Source organism: Oryx dammah, unplaced genomic scaffold (assembly GCF_014754425.2).
Source record: "Oryx dammah isolate SB20612 unplaced genomic scaffold, SCBI_Odam_1.1 HiC_scaffold_11232, whole genome shotgun sequence".
NCBI lineage: Eukaryota > Metazoa > Chordata > Mammalia > Artiodactyla > Bovidae > Oryx > Oryx dammah.
In genome coordinates this window covers 2,770,903-2,789,918 of record NW_024080625.1, presented here as the reverse complement: position 1 = coordinate 2,789,918, position 19,016 = coordinate 2,770,903, and the positions used below count along the sequence as shown (strand labels likewise).

At 42.3% G+C, this 19,016-nt stretch overlaps 1 protein-coding gene across 8 annotated transcripts in view; it reads left to right on the top strand.

Annotated features, from left to right (window-relative positions):
* Positions 1-19,016, top strand: part of LOC120861332 (PC-esterase domain-containing protein 1B) — a 201,306-nt gene that overhangs the window by 25,444 nt on the left and 156,846 nt on the right. For all 8 annotated transcript variants that reach the window (XR_005720523.1, XR_005720522.1, XM_040236977.1 and 5 more), the window contains exons 2-3: positions 6,385-6,463; positions 8,969-9,041. The gene's annotated coding sequence lies outside the window, so the exon portion shown is untranslated. The remainder of the gene's footprint in view (positions 1-6,384; positions 6,464-8,968; positions 9,042-19,016) is intronic.

The following is a 19,016-nucleotide window of genomic DNA, read 5'->3' as shown; positions in this document are numbered from 1 at the left end:
TATGGCTATGGAAAATACACCCCTCAAAGTATACAATTTAAGGACAACTTCTTAAATGAACACCCTCTTCCTTCTTTTTATAGCTCCTTATCTAGATTTTTAAAACTCAGAACACACATAAACATCTGCCTGTAGCAAACATAATAAGTGTCCTCCCAGTTAAAAGCTCACATTAAAGCCACGCAGAAGCGAGAAAGGGAAAGTGAGGCAGATTATATTATGTTTATTTTAGTCTTTCTGTTTAGTTTTCCTTTCCAGGCACTGGACTGAACTTAGTTTTAAGAACCCGTAGTGAGCATTGATTATATATCTGTATTAGTATTTTGCCTTTAGAAATTTTTAGATATAAAAATCCCAAGAGTATTTTGGGAACATCTCACTGGTGATACCTAGATTGTATTCAGTGGAAAGTCAACAAATACCCCAAAGAGCCATTAATAAAATAAACTTCTGGAGTATATAGGGCTCTCCTGCTCTTCTAGCACAAGATAGAATAGGTACTTACTAACATTAACTGAATGAATTAATAAAAAGTACCTCAGTTTATAGCTGCATGGGGCTTCCTTGGTGGCTCAGACAGTGAAGAATCTGCCTGCAATGCAGGAGACCTGGTTTCGATCCCTAGGTAGAGAAGATCCCCTGGAGAAGGGCATGGCAGTCCACTCCAGTATTCTTGCCTGGAGAATTCTATGGACAGAGGAGCCTGGCGGGCCACAGCCCCTGGGATCGCAACGAGTCAGACAAGACTGAGCAGCTAACACCTACTTGCTTACTTATCTAGCTGTGTCTCCTCAGTTTACCCAAAGATTCTCTTGGCCCCATTCACAGAGATGGCAGCACCACCACTGAAACAGCAGTTACTTTCTGTTAAATTTGTAGTCGAGGGAGAAAAGGATGCAGACTCAGAAATCACATTATTATCCATGCCCCAAATGCTGTCCTACTCAGCTTTGTGTCATAGCAGACAGGGTTCCTCTCCTCTCCAGGTGAGGCTTGCCCCCTGCCACGCTGTGAGAAGGAAGCATTTGATTTGGAGTAGTGGTTGACACTCTGCCAGACACGTGTGCCTTCTCCCCAGTTCCTACCTCTGAGAATTCCTGCTGTTCAGTCTCTGCTGTAAAGGACAGGCCTAAATGGCTCTGACTCCACCCCATGTCCATCTCGCCCTCAATCTGAATAGACCAGGAGCAGCCTCACGGACAGCCGCTCTCTCAAAATCTGAACCGAATTACAGACATGGCCATCAGTGGCTGTGGGCTCCTGCTCAGAGCTCACATCCAGTTTGGACTGAGGTTGGCACCAGTGCATGCCAAAGTCAAATACAACCAAAGTTACTTGAAAGCCAAATTATAAAGAATCAGAGGAAGCCAACTCTTTAGAGGGAAGGCATTAGATATGCTAAAAAAAAAAAAAAAAAAAACCAACAAGGAAAAGAGTCGAAAGAGTGAAAAAAAGAGAGAATCAGAGACCCACTGACATTCTAGTTCCCAGCTTAGGTTGCTATGACATCCACCTGGACTTTGCTTGCTGCCTCTGGATGTCCATAAGATTGCCAGTTTTATCTTTATAGGTAACTCCTCTTTTTAATTTGAGTTAATTCACGTGAGATTAGATTCCTGGCAACCAACAGCCTCTTGACTGATGGGTTTCCCTTCCCGACCGGCACCCTGCTTTGATGCAGTCGTTCTCTTTCCTGTGAGGAGAGAACATGATCTGAAAAACTCTCCCATATCAAATTGTCTGGCTTCTCCAGCAATATCTTTAAAAAGCACTGCTGTGAGAGTGCAGCATTAGACACCAAGGAATAATAATTCCCAATACCATTTCAGGCATCAGTTAGAATATATTTTGGAATCTTCCCAGAGCAAGTTCTTTTATCTCAGTAGCTGACCATGCTCTCTGCCTAAAAGAGCTGCTTATCATTATGCAGAAACATTTTTCTATTCCCCTACAACACACACACACGCACACATACGAAACTCTTCTATCAAATTTTAAGTGCCTGAGAATAGGAAAGGATTATGTCCTCACCATCTTTGCATACTTGGCACCTTAGTATCTGAATGTACTTTATGAAGGCTGACCCCTATAGCATTCACTTGGATGGATACTTATCATATACATAAATTGAACAAATACTCTTTCTCCACCTCTCTTAAATTTTAGAATGTCAGAACTGACATTCTCAGAAACTTTCCTTTCCCCTTTTGCTACTCTTTCTGGACTTCCATGTGAACTTTGCTAGAATGGTTTGAAGAGGATGAGAAAGACAGGAAAGCAGCGTTTACTTAGCCCAGGAAAAGAAGATTTAGAGGTGTCCCAGTCATAGTCACAAGGTCATGATTAATGAGGCCAATATAGGTATTTGAAAGGATTTTCTGAGCCAGCACAACCTCCTGTCCCATCTGTACACTCCCAACATCGGTTCATAAATCCGCAAGGTCACGTCCATTGCCTGCCAGTCATAAAGCTGAATTTCCAATGAGGACATTCAGCATACGTTCATCAATGCAAGTGTCAACACATAACCTAGCGGCTGCGAAGGAAGGGCTACACTGTGCAACTTTCCACTCCTTCCTTGGAAAAGGGGCCATTCTCACAGACTTGACCTATGGCCAATGAAGGATTATTAATAGAAACTCTTGAATCCAGTGCTATTCATAAATACTCTTTAAGGCAAGTTATTTTCGTGCATAAAGGACTGTTTTTTCCTAGCAATCATTAACATTTTATTTCCCTTTTGCATGTCATTAAAGGCTAGAGTGATATTCAGAACACTCAAGAAAATCATACATGGAAATAAATGAAAATTATTTTGTGAGCGTGTTTGGTTCGCTTGCATATTATGCGCCTGTCTTTTCTGGTTCAGTAATATGATTTATTTTGTAAACATGCCAGTTTTTACAGACTCAGTCATTGTTAATATAGAAGCTGAATCATTCATCCATCAGTTAATACACTTATTTTCCTTTTCTTTCTCTATATGTTTATCATTATATTAGAAAAATAGTAGGAGTTCTTTCATTGTGGGTACTTCTCCCATTTGGTTGTGTCATTTGGTTCACAAGTAATATGGTAAAGCTATTATAAACTTTGTGATGTGTCATATTTCTACTCATAATATTGAGTCAAAACCTTGAGTCATGTTAAATCCTTGAGTATCTGAAATCAGATGCCTCCCATATGAGAGGTAAACAGAGAGTCTGGAAAGGGTCAGATAGAAAGGAAACTTTTTCTGACCATGAGAAAGGCCAATCAGACTTTGAAGTCTAGTAGTAGATCTATAGGAATTCACTTTTAAAGTTATTTGATCATCTTGTTTCAATAAGAATCTTGTTGATCCCATCTTAGAATGTAATCACGCAGGATATTGAGTTCATTGTACTGTACTAAGTTGATGGGTGCATCTCATTATTTGGTCCAGATATCTTCAGGGAAAAGAAGTGTAGAGTACAATAAACAATATGACATAGAGCCAGACTGTGATTCTAGGGAGGGGACGCACCAGCTGAGAAGAGGACTGAGTGCTAGTCACTAAGGGGTTGCCAATGAGTTGAATGGTTCTGCTATTTAATTTGGTTTTCTTCTGCCTCGGTTTCCCCTTCAGTAAAATGAGATTCTTCCTCTGACTGAAATCTCACTCTAAGGCTCATTAACCTTTTTTTTTAATTACTTCTCTTTTGACCCAAATATGTAACACTAAACATCCCAATTATGATACATTTAACAATTTACTATTCAGTAGTACTCTTGCCTGGGAAATCCCATGGACAGAGGAGCCTGGTAGGCTGCAGTCCATGGGGATGCACAGAGTCGGACATGACTGACACAGTTTAGCAGCAGCAGCAGCTATCTTGTATTAAATGCAATAATTATTATTGGTTGCCATAATATTTCCTTTTCTTTATCATTGGAGAAAACTGAATTAAAAAGAAGAGTTTATTATGAATTATTTCTAAAGAAACTCAGAGAAATAATTTGTTATAGACAATAGCTCCTATCTAAGCCACTATGCTATTGACTTTCTGGTAATTCCCAAGAAACGTTAATTGCTCTTGCCAAAAGATGAGCATATTTCCATGTGGAGATTTTCAGATAGAATGTATCAGACAATGTGAGTAGAACAGAGAGCTTTTGACATGTTTTGCCTTTTTTTTTTTTTTTTGGTGCAGTTTCACATGTCTTTACTGTCATAATAATAATAATCAGTGGAAAGAAAATAGATCATTTCCTCTCCTTCTCCCCCCAATTCTGCATTGAAAAAATTCCAATCAAATGAGCGGTGATGTCAGAAGGAGATTCTAGATTTCGTTTCAGAACCAACACGTAATGGGCTAAACCATAAAATCGCCACTGATGGTCAGAAATCATGGACCGCTGACAGTTTCATATGGCTCAAGTCAGGGAGCTTTGAGTTTGTATCCCAGCCCTGAGAGTCACTTGCATATCAGCTCAGGGCAGTTACTCAATGTCTGAGTCTTGGTTTGTGAAGTAGGAATAACACCCACTTTGGAAGGTTGAGGCGAAGCTTAGCAATGTATAGAAATACTGTCTGGTGAGAATAAATGTTCAAGAAATAGTTAATGGTACAATATTATAATCAATGTAAGTAACTTAGGGAGTTTCTTCCCTGGCCCTTTAGTAATTTCCACATATATGGCAAAGGTGATAGTCGCTATGGTAGAGAGAAATGGAAAATGTTTGCTAGACACGATTTTGAAAGCCCCAATAGCTTTAAAAGGCTTCCATTCCCGTCCTGTATGCGTTGGTATGTCCTAGTAAGGTCACAGATAAAGTGTGACATACACTCAGTGGAGTAGCTAAATAGGAAATGTACTGAAGCAAATCAAGAACAGAGTTTAAAAAAAAAAAAAATCAAAACACTGAGCAAACATTCTTAACTTTTGGCAGAGGTACTGGACTGCCCAAATCCCCATGACTCTTAGGGTTATTAATAGCGACTCGTTTTGCCATATTTGGGGCAGTTATATACTTATACATCATGCAGCGTGTGTGAGGCTTTGAAGGCTCGATAGCCTTTTGGAAAATTGTATTACTCTGGAATAAGGAGGATGCCATGTTGTCATCCGTGTCACATCTGCCAGGCTGCACTCGTCACAAGCTGAGGACCAGCCAGGCCCTGCAGCACTGCCTGGAATGCGGCTCCATCTGCTTGGCCAGAGCCATGATGAAGTCACCAGTTACGCAACAGTAGTAATTTGCAGCTATTTATGACCATTTTAATAGCTAAAGTCTAGATTAGAAAGCTGTGTTTACATGCTGTGCAGCAGAATGGTTCTGTGAATCATTCCTGCAGTAACTTTTGGTCAAACCAATCAACCAAGTAATGAAAAACCAACCAGTTGATCCTGAGGCTGAGATGAACAGGTCTCCAAATTAGTCTCCACTTACTTGATGTTCCTCAAATCTGAGGCTAAACAGACTCTGAGAAATGTTCACATGTTGAGGTTTGGGGAAGTCATTCTGCCTTACCCATGATTTAATTTAAACTTGAGGCTAACCAAAATAGCTTGTTTGTAGCCTATCAAATGTTCACTGCACATGAACTTTAATTATTAAGGAAAAGGGCACATTGACCAAAGGTAAAGAATGTCCATGTTAGAAATTAAGGCCTAATGCCCTCCATCCTGGGATGCGGTTCTGGTCTTCTTTCCCTGATAAGACTGCCTTCCCAGGAGCCAAGGCCATACTGACTCATTGTGTACATGCTGGTCTGTTCTTTAAAAAAAAAAAAAAAAAAAACCGTGAAAAAAATGTAACCCTGACTTGTTTAATGTTCTTTGTTCTGACAAGATGAAAAACTGTGTGGGAAACCTTGCTTTTCTGGAGCAGTTTTTCCAGAGCAATCTGGGAAGCTGACTTCTGGGCTAGTTTGGTTCAAATAAAACTCTTTTCTATTCTTATTGTTGATTATTTTAGTTGACAACTCCAACTCCCCTCCCTGCCCATGCACACAGCCTCCCCTCCGCTGCCCTCCCAGCAAACTAGGGCCCTGCAAACCCTATCCTTTCAAAATATTCAGAACCCTAAGACATAAAGTGAGTCAATGGAGTTTTGGAAACTCCTGAAGAGCGTCTGTAAACAAACTGTACTTCAGAAAATGTCTATTTTGGGCATGTGTTTATTTTTTTCATTGTCATTGCTCTATTATGTGACTTCAATTAGTGACCCTGACAGCTCATTTGCATCAAGATCAGTAAAACACTCATTTGTCTGTTTCCATTGACTAGAGGTTTTAGTTAATTATCACTTCCTGACAGCCGGAAGGTCAGGCTATTTCCTTTTGTTTCACATGGCAGTTAATCCCCTCATTAAGGGTGATGGAAAATGAATAATTAAACTTTTGCCATTTTCTTATTTCAGGTAATGAGAGGCTCTGAGATCCCAGAGGTACCATTCGAGAAGCCTGGGATGTGTTGAGGACTCTGCTTCCTGCAGACACGTGAGTTTCTCTCCTCTGGTTTTATGGTAAATGGCAACCCACTCCAGTGTTCTTGCCTGGAGAATCCCAGGGATGGGGGAGCCTGGTGGGCTGCCGTCTATGGGGTCACACAGTCGGACACAACTGAAGCGACTTAGCGACAACAGCAAAGTTAAGCTAAGGTTCTTCCCCTAAATGAAAACAACTTTGCCACTCACTAGCTGTGTGACTCTGGAGAAGGCAATGGCACCCCATTCCAGTACTCTTGCCTGGAAAATCCCATGGATGGAGGAGCCTGGAAGGCTGCAGTCCATGGGGTCGAGAAGAGCCAGAGACGACTGAGCGACTTCACTTTCACTTTTCACTTTCATGCATTGGAGAAGGAAATGGCAACCCACTCCAGTGTTCTTGCCTGGAGAATCCCAGGGACAGGGGAGCCTGATGGGCTTCCGTCTATGGGGTCGCACAGAGTCCGACACAACTAAAACGACTTGCAGCAGCAGCAGCTGTGTGACTTGGGGAAAGGCAGCTCACCTTTGGACATGAAAGTTTTTCTCATTGTAAAAGGGAGAGAATAATGTCCAACTTAGACAACTGTTGTAAGAATTAAATGCATGAACGAAAGGTACAAACAAGAAGGCCTGCCACAGGATAAGAGTTCAATCAATGTGAATGAGTTAGAGAACTTCCCTGGTGGTCCAGTGGTTAGGACTCCCTGCTTTTGCTACCAAGGGCCTAGGTTCAATCCCTGGTCAGGGAACTAAGATCCTGCATGCTGTGGTGTGGCAAAAAAACAAAACCAAAAACAATGTGAATGAATTATGTTATCACTTTCAGTATCACCCTGAGCAAATCACCTTCTGAATGTTGTGGTTATCAGGCCTCCATCAAACCCCTCCTTGCAGAGACCTTGCTCACACCTGGGTCAAAGGTTTACTTTGACCCACTGGGGCAAAAATTAGGTTTAATTGCCTTAGGCTCAGGAGAAAAAACTCAGGTCTTAGAGAATTCAACTTTTACCCATCCCCTTCTAATTACTCCAAAAGATTAGGAGAGAGAGGGAAGGAGACGGTGGTAAAAAATAGAAGGACACTGATTTCAGGACTCAGAAGATTGCACCTGGTGAGAGAAGGTGCCTCTGGCCCTTCTTGGGGTTCTTCATCTCACTGGAAGTTGGCTCACCCTTGGGCCTCGTAGTCCTGTTCTGTTGAGACTAGTCAGGAGACTACCTTTGTACTTAGAGTCCTCTCTCACCCAACCATGCTTAGGGGGCCTGTAAGCTTTTAAGTGCTGACTAAAAGTGGACTCAGCCCTACTAAGGAAATCATGGCCCCATGAGGAATACTTTCGAGACTATTGAGCTAATTTCTCTTGCTGCGCCACGCAGTGGACTATATACAAGGTAAGGATAGTGCTCTCCAGGATGTAGAGTTCTGGGAAAGCTCCATAGAGAAAAAGGGATCTCCACTGGGTTTTGAAAAACTGATAGGATGCAAATGCCAGAAAAAAAAAAAAAAAAGAGGGAAGATGGCCCAAGTCAGTAAGGAAAATGAGCAAAGTGGGAAGGGTCTGGGATGTGCCTGGAACTGGGAGTCTTCCCAGAAATAGGACCAGGGGTTGTGTAAGGGAGTAATGGTAGCTGGGGTGCTCAGACAGACATGAACCAGTGAGAATGGATTCCAGGGCTGAGTCAAATCTTTAGACTTTGTCCTACAGTCGGGATAAAGACGTCGGAGTGTGGGAGCAAAGTGTGCTGTGACGTGCATGTGCAATGGGCGGAGCTAAGCTTGGTGGGAGGAGCCTGGGGTCTGGCGTAACTATGACCTGGGAATGAAAAAGAAAATAAGATGCACTGGGAGGCTAATATGATCATACGCAAAGGTGATGGAGACCACTGCTCAACACTATATTTAAAAACTGATTTTGTCAATTGTTATTGCTGTTTCATTCGCTAAGTCATGTCTGACTTTTTAACAACCCCATGGGCTGTAGCCCAGCAGTCTCCTCTGTCCATGGGATTTCCCAGGCAAGAATACTGGATTTGGTTGCCATTGTCCAAGGGATCTTCCCCACCCAAGGATCTAACCCTGTCTCCTGCACTGGCTGGCAGATTCTTTTATCACTAAGCCACGAGGGAAGCCCAATTTTGTCATGCTTTAGTCAAATTTATCCAAGAATATTTTTCTCCTTTAAAAAAGGTTCTTATAAGAAGCAGCTCTAAAACTGCTTCCGGAGGAATAAAGGTCACAAAGGGAAAGTGAGTGGAGTACGAGTGATTGAAAGAGCGACAGAGTACAGGTGTCTTTTGAAAAAACACATTATGAGTTGTTGCTTTAATGAGACAAGTACAATCTCATAGTCATTTCATTCCCTCATCAATGTTGGGAAATACTCCCTGTGGCGTCCCTTAAAGAGTAGAAAAACATCTTAACAATGATACAGTTAGCAAGGTTTATAATTTTTAACTGAAAAACTTAGAAAATTAAACCTGGATGAGAACTTAGATAACCTTTCATTCTTTTACAGACAGAGAGACGGAACCAGAGGGCAACCCACCAGGAAAGCTGCTGAGCTGTGTGCACCAGGCCCATCACTCTAGGTAACTGCTTTGCTGCGTGGTCTGAGCTCTTTCTGCTTTGCTGCCTGAATCCCCAAAGACCATTTTATTGCTGATGCGGAATAGTTGGTGCTTTCCATTTTCTCTTTCTAAAGTCAAGAACTCTTTTATCAGATAAATTCCTCACGTTAATCCTTACTGCATGCTTTTTTCCTGTTCATGGAATTAAGTCTTTCATTGCCTTGTGTTGAACATACCTTGACTTATGGAGGTGTTACATAGTGGGATGGAAAGTGGAATCGTATGGGACACTGCCTTGGCCAGCCCTCTCACCTGGTGTTTGAGGTCAGGCAAGGTGACAAAACATCAGCAAAATGCTGGCCCTGAACTAACCTGTGTCCACGCTGGTTGTCCTCCCAGTTCCTCGGAGGGAAGCGTGGAACTGCCCGCCAGGGAGTCACATGAGTCAATCACTGCCCCCGCCTCTCTGTGTGAGTCTCTAGCGGGAGGGGGATGGGGCCCTAAGGTGATTCTAGTACCAATTCCAACATGGGATGGGGTTTCCCATGTGTGCATGTGTGTGCTAAGTTGCTTCCGTCAGGTCCAACCCTTTTCAACCCTATGGACTGTAACTAGCTAGGCTCCTCTATCCATGGGCTTCTCCAGGCAAGAATACTAGAGTGGGTGCCATGCCCTCCTCCAGGGGATCTTCCCGACCCAAGGATCGAACCCACATCTCTAAGTCTCCTGCATTGGCAGGCAGGTTCTTTACCACAAGTGCCACCTGGGAAGCCCATACCACCAGGCAATTCTCAGTCACCCTCTGGAGGTCCTACAACTCAATTCTGACACTATTTCCCTGGAGATAGCATCAGACCCCACAGCTAAGGGCTCAGTCCTACAAGACTGCCACCCCCCACATCCCACTCATCTCCAGATGCCAGTTACAGGTCCAGGTTGTCAGCTGGGCTTCTGACGCATCAGCTGTAGATGGAGATTCCAACTACCCGCTCCTTGGATTCAACTGATTTGCTTGGATTCGATTAATTTGCTTGGATTCGATTAATTTGCTAACGTGGCTTACAGAACTCAGAGACACACTTTACTTGCTAGATCACCAGTTTATTATAAAAGGATATAACTCAGGAAAAGCCCAATGGAAGAAATGCTTAAGGCAAGATATGGAGAAAGAGCGCAGACCTTCCATGCCCCCTCCAAGGCTGCCACTCTCCCCTCATCTCTACATGCTCACCCATCTGGAAGCTCTTCAAGCCCCCTACTATTTTTATATGAGTAGGCTTTTGTATTGTGGAGGCTTACTCACATAACAAGATCAATGATTAACTCCACTTCCAGCCCTGCTTCCCTCTCTAGAGAAGTGGTGGGGCTTGCTCTTTCTGGTGACCAGTCTCCACAGGAGCCACCCAGAGTCACCTCATCAGAAATAAAGATGCCTCTAGTGTGCCTGTCACTTATGAATTTACAAGGGTTTTAGGAGCCCTGTGTCAGGGATGGGGAAAAAAGCCAAATGTGTACTTCCTATTATAAATTGCAGTATCATTGGGCCCCTCCTCTGACCTCACAGAAATCTTGGTTTCCTACAGAGTACCCATCAGCCTCAAAATTCCTTATTCTCCACCTTTCTTAACATGCTTCTCTCTGCGTGTTAACAGGCACACTGAGTAGCCAGTGTCCTGGCCTGACCTCAGGCACAGGAAGTCCTGGCCACCAGAAGCTGTAAGCTTAATTAACAGAAACTCAAACAGTTGTATTTTATTAAAATGTTTTATTAAAGTGTACATAGGGCAAGAGCATGTATATTCAAGAATCTTTGAAAGGCTTTAATTTTTAGCACAACCCAGTGAAGTACCCAAGTGGTGTGTTTCCATGAGTCTGTTGTTCCATTAAACACAGGCCAGTAATGAGATCTCTCTGGATGTCTGGCATGATGGTATTTCCATCCAAAAATTGGGTCAAATAGAAATATAATGATAGGTGGTAGGTTTCTTAAGCCAAATTCGGGTTTTCACATGTTATAAATATTAGCTTTTTCTGTAAAATTTTCAGAATTAGCTAGAATTTTGAATCTTTTATGACCACCTTAAATTTTTATTTTTTGCTCATCAGATCATTATTTTTTGGTATTATCGTGTTTCTGTTCTGGCAGTTTCCTGTCAGACCATAAATGGTGAGGCTAGTTGGATTTTCTAATTCCAGGTATTCATCTCACTTCCTCTTTCTTTCTGTCAGTGTTTCTTAACCTATGATTCTTCAGCTAACTTTGGAATCATCTGGTGGTGACTTACATTGAGCCTAGAAAAGGCTGAGTTGATTCTTTATTCAGACCTTCACAGGATGTGTTGGATGCCAGCTGTATGCCAGAAATGTTCTAAGTGCTATGGAAATCATGGTGAATAAAAAAATAGCCCTGCCTTCATGAAGTTTACATTCCAGTTGGACAGACAAGCAGTTATCAAATGATCATACAATAAGCATAAAAATAGTAACAAATGGGATAAAGGAAAAAAAATTCGGGTAAGACCTAATTTCCAATGGTTACAATTTTTTTAGTTAGGATTCTGTCTTTGGGAATCTATTTAAACTATTTTTTAAAAAACTAAACTTAATGAAAACCAAAGCAAATGTAAATCTTACAAACACATTTTCATTATACTGTAATGGCTATTTTTCATTTTCTGCCCAGCACTTCTTTCTATTTCTTATGGTAACAAAGCCCACTGCAGCTCTCAGGAATGGTGATGTGATCCAGAAGAGGACAATTTGAATCCTTCTGCAGGATTTGCTGCTGGGAAGACTTTCTCCATGTTGATCTCAGAGGGGAGGGGATGTGAGTTTGAGATGCTGTTTTCCATACTCATTCCTCTTCTCCACTCAAGTTCTCCACTGGCACCCTCTAAAGTTGTGCAGAGTGAAGCCAGCCTGCAGAGATAGGCAAAGACAAGAGAATCCCAGTGGGGGTTCCTGGCCTTGGATCAGTCTTCATGGATTTTTCCATGGTTCAGGTACAGACTAAATTCCTATTTCCAGCTTTAGTGAATTTGAGTCCATTTCTGCCACTTGCTAATGATGAGTCCACATTAACAGAAAGCAAGCACTTCATGCTATAAAATTGTCTTAAGATGGCTGGGCTGTCTGGGCATATCTTCCAATGAATCCATTGAAGTTCTGATTTCCTTCCTTAATCTCCTTAAAGCAACATTTCTATACACAGTGTACACAAATTCTTTGAGGTCAGTGGGAGGAAGGGGATGCCATCAGTCTTGATGATCAAGTCTTCACTGTTGATTCATATTCATGAGAGATTCCTGAAGTTCTGATTGGTGAAAGCCCATGCCAGATGTCAAAGGAGTTACCATATTGCATCATATGAAGAGGCTGGGGATCTTTTTTTTAACTTTGTATTTTGTATTGGGATATAGCTAATTGATGAACAATGTTGTGCTAGTTTCCTGTGAACAGCAAAGGGACTCAGCCATTCATATACATGTATCCAGTCTCCCTCAAATTCCCCTCCCATTCGGGCTGCCATGTAACATTGAGCAGAGTTCCATATGCTGTACAGTAGATCTTTGTTTGTTATCCATTTTACATACTGCAGTGTGTACATGTCCATCCCAAACTTCCTAACTATCCCTTTCCACCCCCGACCTTCTCCCTGGAGGCTGGGGATCTTTGTAGAGTCCAAGTCTCGCTCATCTCCATGGAACATTGCCTGCCTTTCTGGGACAGTCTATGGGACAGGATTGCAAATATTCTGCTCTAGGAGGAAGGACGGAGAAGGCAATGGCAACCCACTCCAGTACTCTTGCCTGGAAAACCCCATGGACGGAGGAGCCTGGTAGGCTACAGTCCATGGGGTCGCTAAGAGTTGGACACGACTGAGCAACTTCACTTTGACTTTTCCTTTCATGCATTGGAGAAGGAAATGGCAACCCTCTCCAGTGTTCTTGCCTGGAGAATCCCAGGGACGGGGGAGCCTGGTGGGCTGCCGTCTGTGGCGTCACACAGGGTCAGACACGACTGAAGTGACTTAGCAGCAGCAGCAGCAGGAGGAAGGGGGTTGTTCTCTCTTCTTCCCAAACGGATATAGGGGGAACTGATAGCTGGCCTTTAGGGTCCCAATTTCAGCAGATATATTGGGGGCAGACTCCCTGAGGTTTTGACCATTTTCCCAGAAGAAAGAGGGTGCAATGGATCCCGTTAGAGCACCAGAGACAGGCACGGCATGGCCCCTGACTTCAGCTTGGCAGAGAGACCAGGTTCCAGCAGGGGGCAGCAGCGACAGCAGAGGCCTCTTCCTCCAGTGAAGGTAGCACAGGGATTTCGGCTTAGTCATTGGAGTCAGCAGCCTGGGGTCAGCATCCCATACGTTCAGACACAGTGTCTGCTAAAAGAGGAAGCTGGTGGGAGAGTGTGTTTTCACTCCTCAAAACTCATTCACATGCAGGTGGCACCGTTCTGCCAGTTACAGGCTACGTGTCCTCACAAAAGACATTCGAACTCTCTCAACCTCATCTTTCTCATATGTAAATAGGAATAAAAATAATAATTACCTTCCTGGATTGTTGGAAGTTAAAATGCAAATATGAGAGAATGAAGTGCTAGCCTGGTGCCAGCAAGTACTCAAGAAATAGTGAGACGCACAGCCTGCAACTGAGCTGGTGAAAAGGTTACCACCCAGGAGCACAGAACCTGAGGACTTGCTACTTGGTGACGAGGAATCCAGGGTGGGGAGTGGGTGAGCATTGCTGTCTGCAGTTGAGAACACAGGTCCATTGCTGGAGTGGGCTCTGGATGCATGCAAGAGCGCGTGGAGGAAGAGTAGCCCAAACACTGCTGAGCTTCTCAGGAGGTGATCCAGACACACCCGTCAAAGACCTAAGACAAGAATCAGGTACTTGGTGTACAGAAATTTTGCTTCAAGGAGACTGAGGAAGAAAATCAGAGCTTCAGTGGGTTCATTGGAAAATACGCCCCAGCAACCCAGTCAACCTAGGAAACTTTTACATGAAGAGCTTACTTTCTGTATTAATGTGGACTCATCAACAGCATGTAGCAAAATGGATTCAAAGTCACTTAAGTTGGAAATAGGAATTTAAATCTCCTGTATCTGAAGCATGGAAAAAGCAACAGAAGACTGATCCAAAGCTAGGAACTCCCTCCTTGATATTCTCTTTGTTGTGGAACTGAGTGGAAGGCAAAATAACGGAGTTAATGAACAACAGTAAATCTTTCCCAACGACTTCCTTGCCAGGACCTTTTGTACATTCCTCCTCAGAGGCTGTTTGGAAGCAACACATGTCCCAAATATGCCTTGGGTTCCCTTTTCCCCATATCTTTGCCAAACCTGCATGTTATCCATTTTTCACTTTTCCTAATCTGATAAATCAAGCTGTGGTTTAATTTTCAGCTTCCTGACCACTGAGGCTCTTTTCAAATGTTTATTGGGCATTTGTATGTCCTCTTAGATTTCTATTACTTGACTTTTACAACAGAATATAAGCATCTTTAGAATCTCTCCTGTTGTTTCATTTCTGTTTTCTCCTCTGCTTTAAACGTTGTCTCTGATGAGCCTCTTTTTGGAGTGTATAATACCTCGAAGCACACACAGACTTTGTCTTCCGTTAGCAGACTTCCGGTAGTAGGTAGAATCCTTTCATCTTTTGGCTTCATCACCATTCAGATACTGAAATGAAAACTAAAATAAATTTGCCAGTTTGGCTTTAACCTCAATTTAAATCTTCCTTGGTTGGATAAAAATCATCCACTTGATAGTATTTGATGTGTTCGCACTTTGTAAAGATCAGAGTTGAAGGCAGAGTACTGTATAAAGTAGTTTCAAGAGGTTTAGAGTACTAGATTTAGGATTTTAAAATTCCTGTGTGCATCATTCCACCAATTTCTGTATTACTTTCAGCAAATAATTCCCCTTTCTCTCTCACAATGGGTTAAGCTGTATCAGTGATTGTCAACTCTGGCTACACATTAGTAACCTAAAAAACTTTGAAAACTACTGATGCCTACCCACTGGCCAGTTAAATCAGAATCTCTGGGCATGGGGTCTATTCATCAGTTTTTTTATCAAGTGGTTCTGATGGACATGAAGAATGGGACTCACTAAATGGTCCTGGATATATCCCTTCTAGTAAGCATTTCTATGATCTTAAAACAGTTGAGCAGTGTGTGGAACCCTTTAGTGACTTTTAACCAAGTAAAATGGAGATTTTTTATTTTTCACATAATGGAATGGAGTTTAGAACTAGCTTAAACAGATGGCTTGAGGGATATTTGCTAGTGGCTGAAATAGTTCATGAATCCTTTTGCTTTTACAAATCCTCTTATGGTGTTGATGCCTCCAAATGAATTGTTACTATGGGCTTTTGTTGAGCTAAAAACACACATTCAAGTTCATAGCAATATTATTCATAATAGCAAAAACATGGAAGGAACCCAAATGTCCCATCAACAGAAGAATGGATAAGCAAAATGTGGTATATACATATAATGGAATATTATTCAGCCTTAAAAAGGAAGGGAATTCTGTTTCCTTTGTATCTTACAATATGGATGAAACCTGAGGACATTTGCTACATTAAATGTCCGTTACAAAAATTAAAAAACTGCATTCCACTTACATGAAGTACTTAGAATAGTTACAGTCATAGAGACAGAAAGTAGAATTGTGGTTGCCAGGGGCTGGGGGGATATTGGGAATGGGAGGAGGTATTGTTCGATGGGTACACAGTTTCACTTTTGCAAGATGAAAAGAGTTCTGTGTGTGGATGTTGGTGTTGGCTGCACAGCATGATGGGTGTGTTTAACGCCTCTCAGTTGCACACTTAAAAATGGTTAAGATGGTAAATGTTACGTATATGTGTATTTTACTCCAATAGAAAACATTTTTTAAGTAGATGAACAAAGAGAGATAAGCAAATGAACAATCTATCATGTAAATCACTGATTCAGAGAATGGCCTACAACCACTTCTTCTGTCCCCGCTTAGTTGAGTTAAGAGCATGTAAAGTGAATTTTGCAGGTAAGGTTGTCAATGAAGAGGGAAGTTGTGTTTGCATTAAGATCCACTTCAATAAACAATCAGTAGTCATTCAGCCAATCACTTGATTATGAATTGCAAGCACATTTCACCCAGAAAGTATTGGGTAATAGCTTGTGTAGTATTGGGTAATGTGTCCAGTATAGGTGCTGACCCAACTTCACTAACAAAATATGATACTCTCTGTGCAAGGAACTTCGAGTATTACTGGGGAGACAAGACCCTGAAGACACAAAGATACTCCATAACATTCCTCTTTATTGCCTGGTAGAGACTTATAAGGGTTTCCCTAGTGGCTAAAGACAGTAAAGAATCCGCCTGCAATGTGGGAGACCTGGGTTCAATCCCTGGGTTGGGAAGATCTCCTAGAGGAGGGCATGACAACCCACTTCAGTATTCTTGCCTGGAGAATCCCATGGACAGAGGAGCCTGGTGGGCTACAGTCCATGGGGTTGCAAAGAGTTGGACACGACTACACGACAGAGACTTATAAATGTAAGAGAAGCAGCCTCACATGAAAGTCAAGTGAGGAAGGTTTCAGGAGCCTTCTGCATCTCCATTTGGGAGTAAAACCAATGCGAGGGTATGCTGCTCCCTGAGAAGCTGCTTTGAGCATGAAAACACAAGCTTCATTTTTAAATCAAACTAGCATTTTCTTTCAGGTAATTATTGACCAGGCTGCTCGCTGGTGAGTCGATAACCAGCACATGGCAGAGGTTGGTCCACTGTGAAGTTTGATTTCCCAGCCTATATAGTTTCAGTGAAACATGAGGTCAGAGCAACAAAGGTTTGAGCTCTTCAGCTCCCCCTCCACCACAAAAAAAAAAAAAAAAAAAAAAATGCAGCATGAAAGAATGTGCTAGTGTTCTTTGAAGTTTGACTTATATAACTTCAAATTTCAAAGAGAAATGCATTTTTCCTCCCACTGAATTCAGTTGCTTTAGAAGCAATCTGATTTTTTTTTTAAATTAAATTTTGGTAGAACTGAAGAGTCCACTTAGCATTTGGGTTATCTTAGTAATATAAACCCAGGGACACTGTGAACCTCATATTTTGAGCCACAAGGACACAAAGATGAAGATGGTATCACATTGACCTAAAAGGACTCGCTCTAGGGAGAATCAGCTCCCACACAAAAGAGTGTTGTGAAGGACTGCCTCTTAAATGCTTCAACATGCCTCTGCTGGCTTTTTATGATAGAAGGAGCATCTCTATGGTTTTCACTGACCCTCAGAGGAAATAAATGCTTATTAGATTTTTATTTATATGTATATACCTTTTTATATCAATGGCACCCCACTCCAGTACTCTTGCCTGGAAAATCCCATGGACGGAGGAGCCTGGTAGGCTGCAGTCCATGGGGTTGCTACTAGTCAGACACGACTGAGCGACTTCACTTTCACTTTTCACTTTATGCATTGGAGAAGGACATGGCAACCCACTCCAGTGTTCTTGCCTGGAGAATCCCAGGGACGGGGGAGCCTGGTGGGCTGCCGTCTATGGGGTCGCACAGAGTCGGACATGACTGAAGCGACTTAGCAGCATAGCTGATTTACAATGTTTCAGGCATATAGCAAAGTGATTCAGCTCTCTATATAAAGTTCAGATTCTTTTCCATTATAGGTTATTGCAAGACATTAAACATAGCTCCCTATGCTATTCAGTAGGCTCCTGTTGCTCATCCACTTTGTACATAGTAGTGTGTATCTGTTAATCTCAAATTCCTAATTTTCTCTCTGTGATACTTTGGCCACCTGATGTGAAGCACCGACTCATTGAAAAAGACCCCAATGCTGGGAAAAATTAAGGACAGGAGGAGAAGGGGGAGATAGAGGACAAGATGGTTGAATGGCATTACCGACTCAATGGACATGAGTTTGAGCAAACTGCAGGGGTTGGTGAAGGACAGGGAAGCCTGGTGTGCTGCAGTCCATGGGGTCGCAAAGAGTTGGATACAGTTTAGTGACTGAACAATAATAATTTGCCCTTTCCCTTTTCGTAACCATAAATTTGTTTTCTATGTCAGTGAATCTTTCAATTTAATTTGTATGTCTTTATATTTTGTTAAATTGTGGCAAAATACACATAATGAAGTTTATCATTCTAGCCATTTTTAAGTGTACAGTTTAGTGGCATTAAGGCTTCCCTTGTGGCTCAGCTGGTAAAGAATCCACCTGCAATGCGGGAGACCTGGGTTCAATTCCTGGGTTAGGAAGAAGCCCTCGAGAAGGGAAAGGCTACCCACTCCAGTATTCTGGCCTGGAGAATTCTGTGGACTGTGTACTCCATGGGGTCACAAAGAGACACAACTGAGCGACTTTCACTTTCACTTTCTTTAGTGGCATTAGAACATTCACACTATTGTGCAGCCATCACCACCATCCATCCACAAAACTCTTTTCATTTTGTAAAACTGAAGCTCTGCGTCCATTCAGCAATAACTCCTCATTGCTCCTTCCCCAGATTCTGGCAACCACCATCCTGCTCTGTGTCTATGAATTTGACTATTCTGGGGACCTCATATTAGTGGAATCATTTAGTATTTGTCCTTTCATAGCAGATTTATTTCATTCAGTGTAGTGGGGAGCCTGGTTGGCTGCCGTCTATGGGGTCACACAGAGTCAGACACGACTGAAGCGACTTAGCAGCAGCAGCAGCAGCAGTGTCCTCAAGGTTGAGTTTTTTTAGAGAGCTAATATTTTCAAGTACTCATAAACAATCAATTGTACTTGTCCTAGCCAAGGTGACTACACATCTTAATAGGAAGCTGCTTCTCAATGGTAAGAGGTACAATAAGATATTTTGTGCATAGCTGAGGGAAACTGGCCTCAATCAGAAATTGTCTGAACCCATCCAAAGCTTCCCCAGTGGCTCCAAGGGTAAAGAATCTGCATGCAATGCAGGAAACACAGGAAATTCACATATGATCCCTGGGTTGGAAA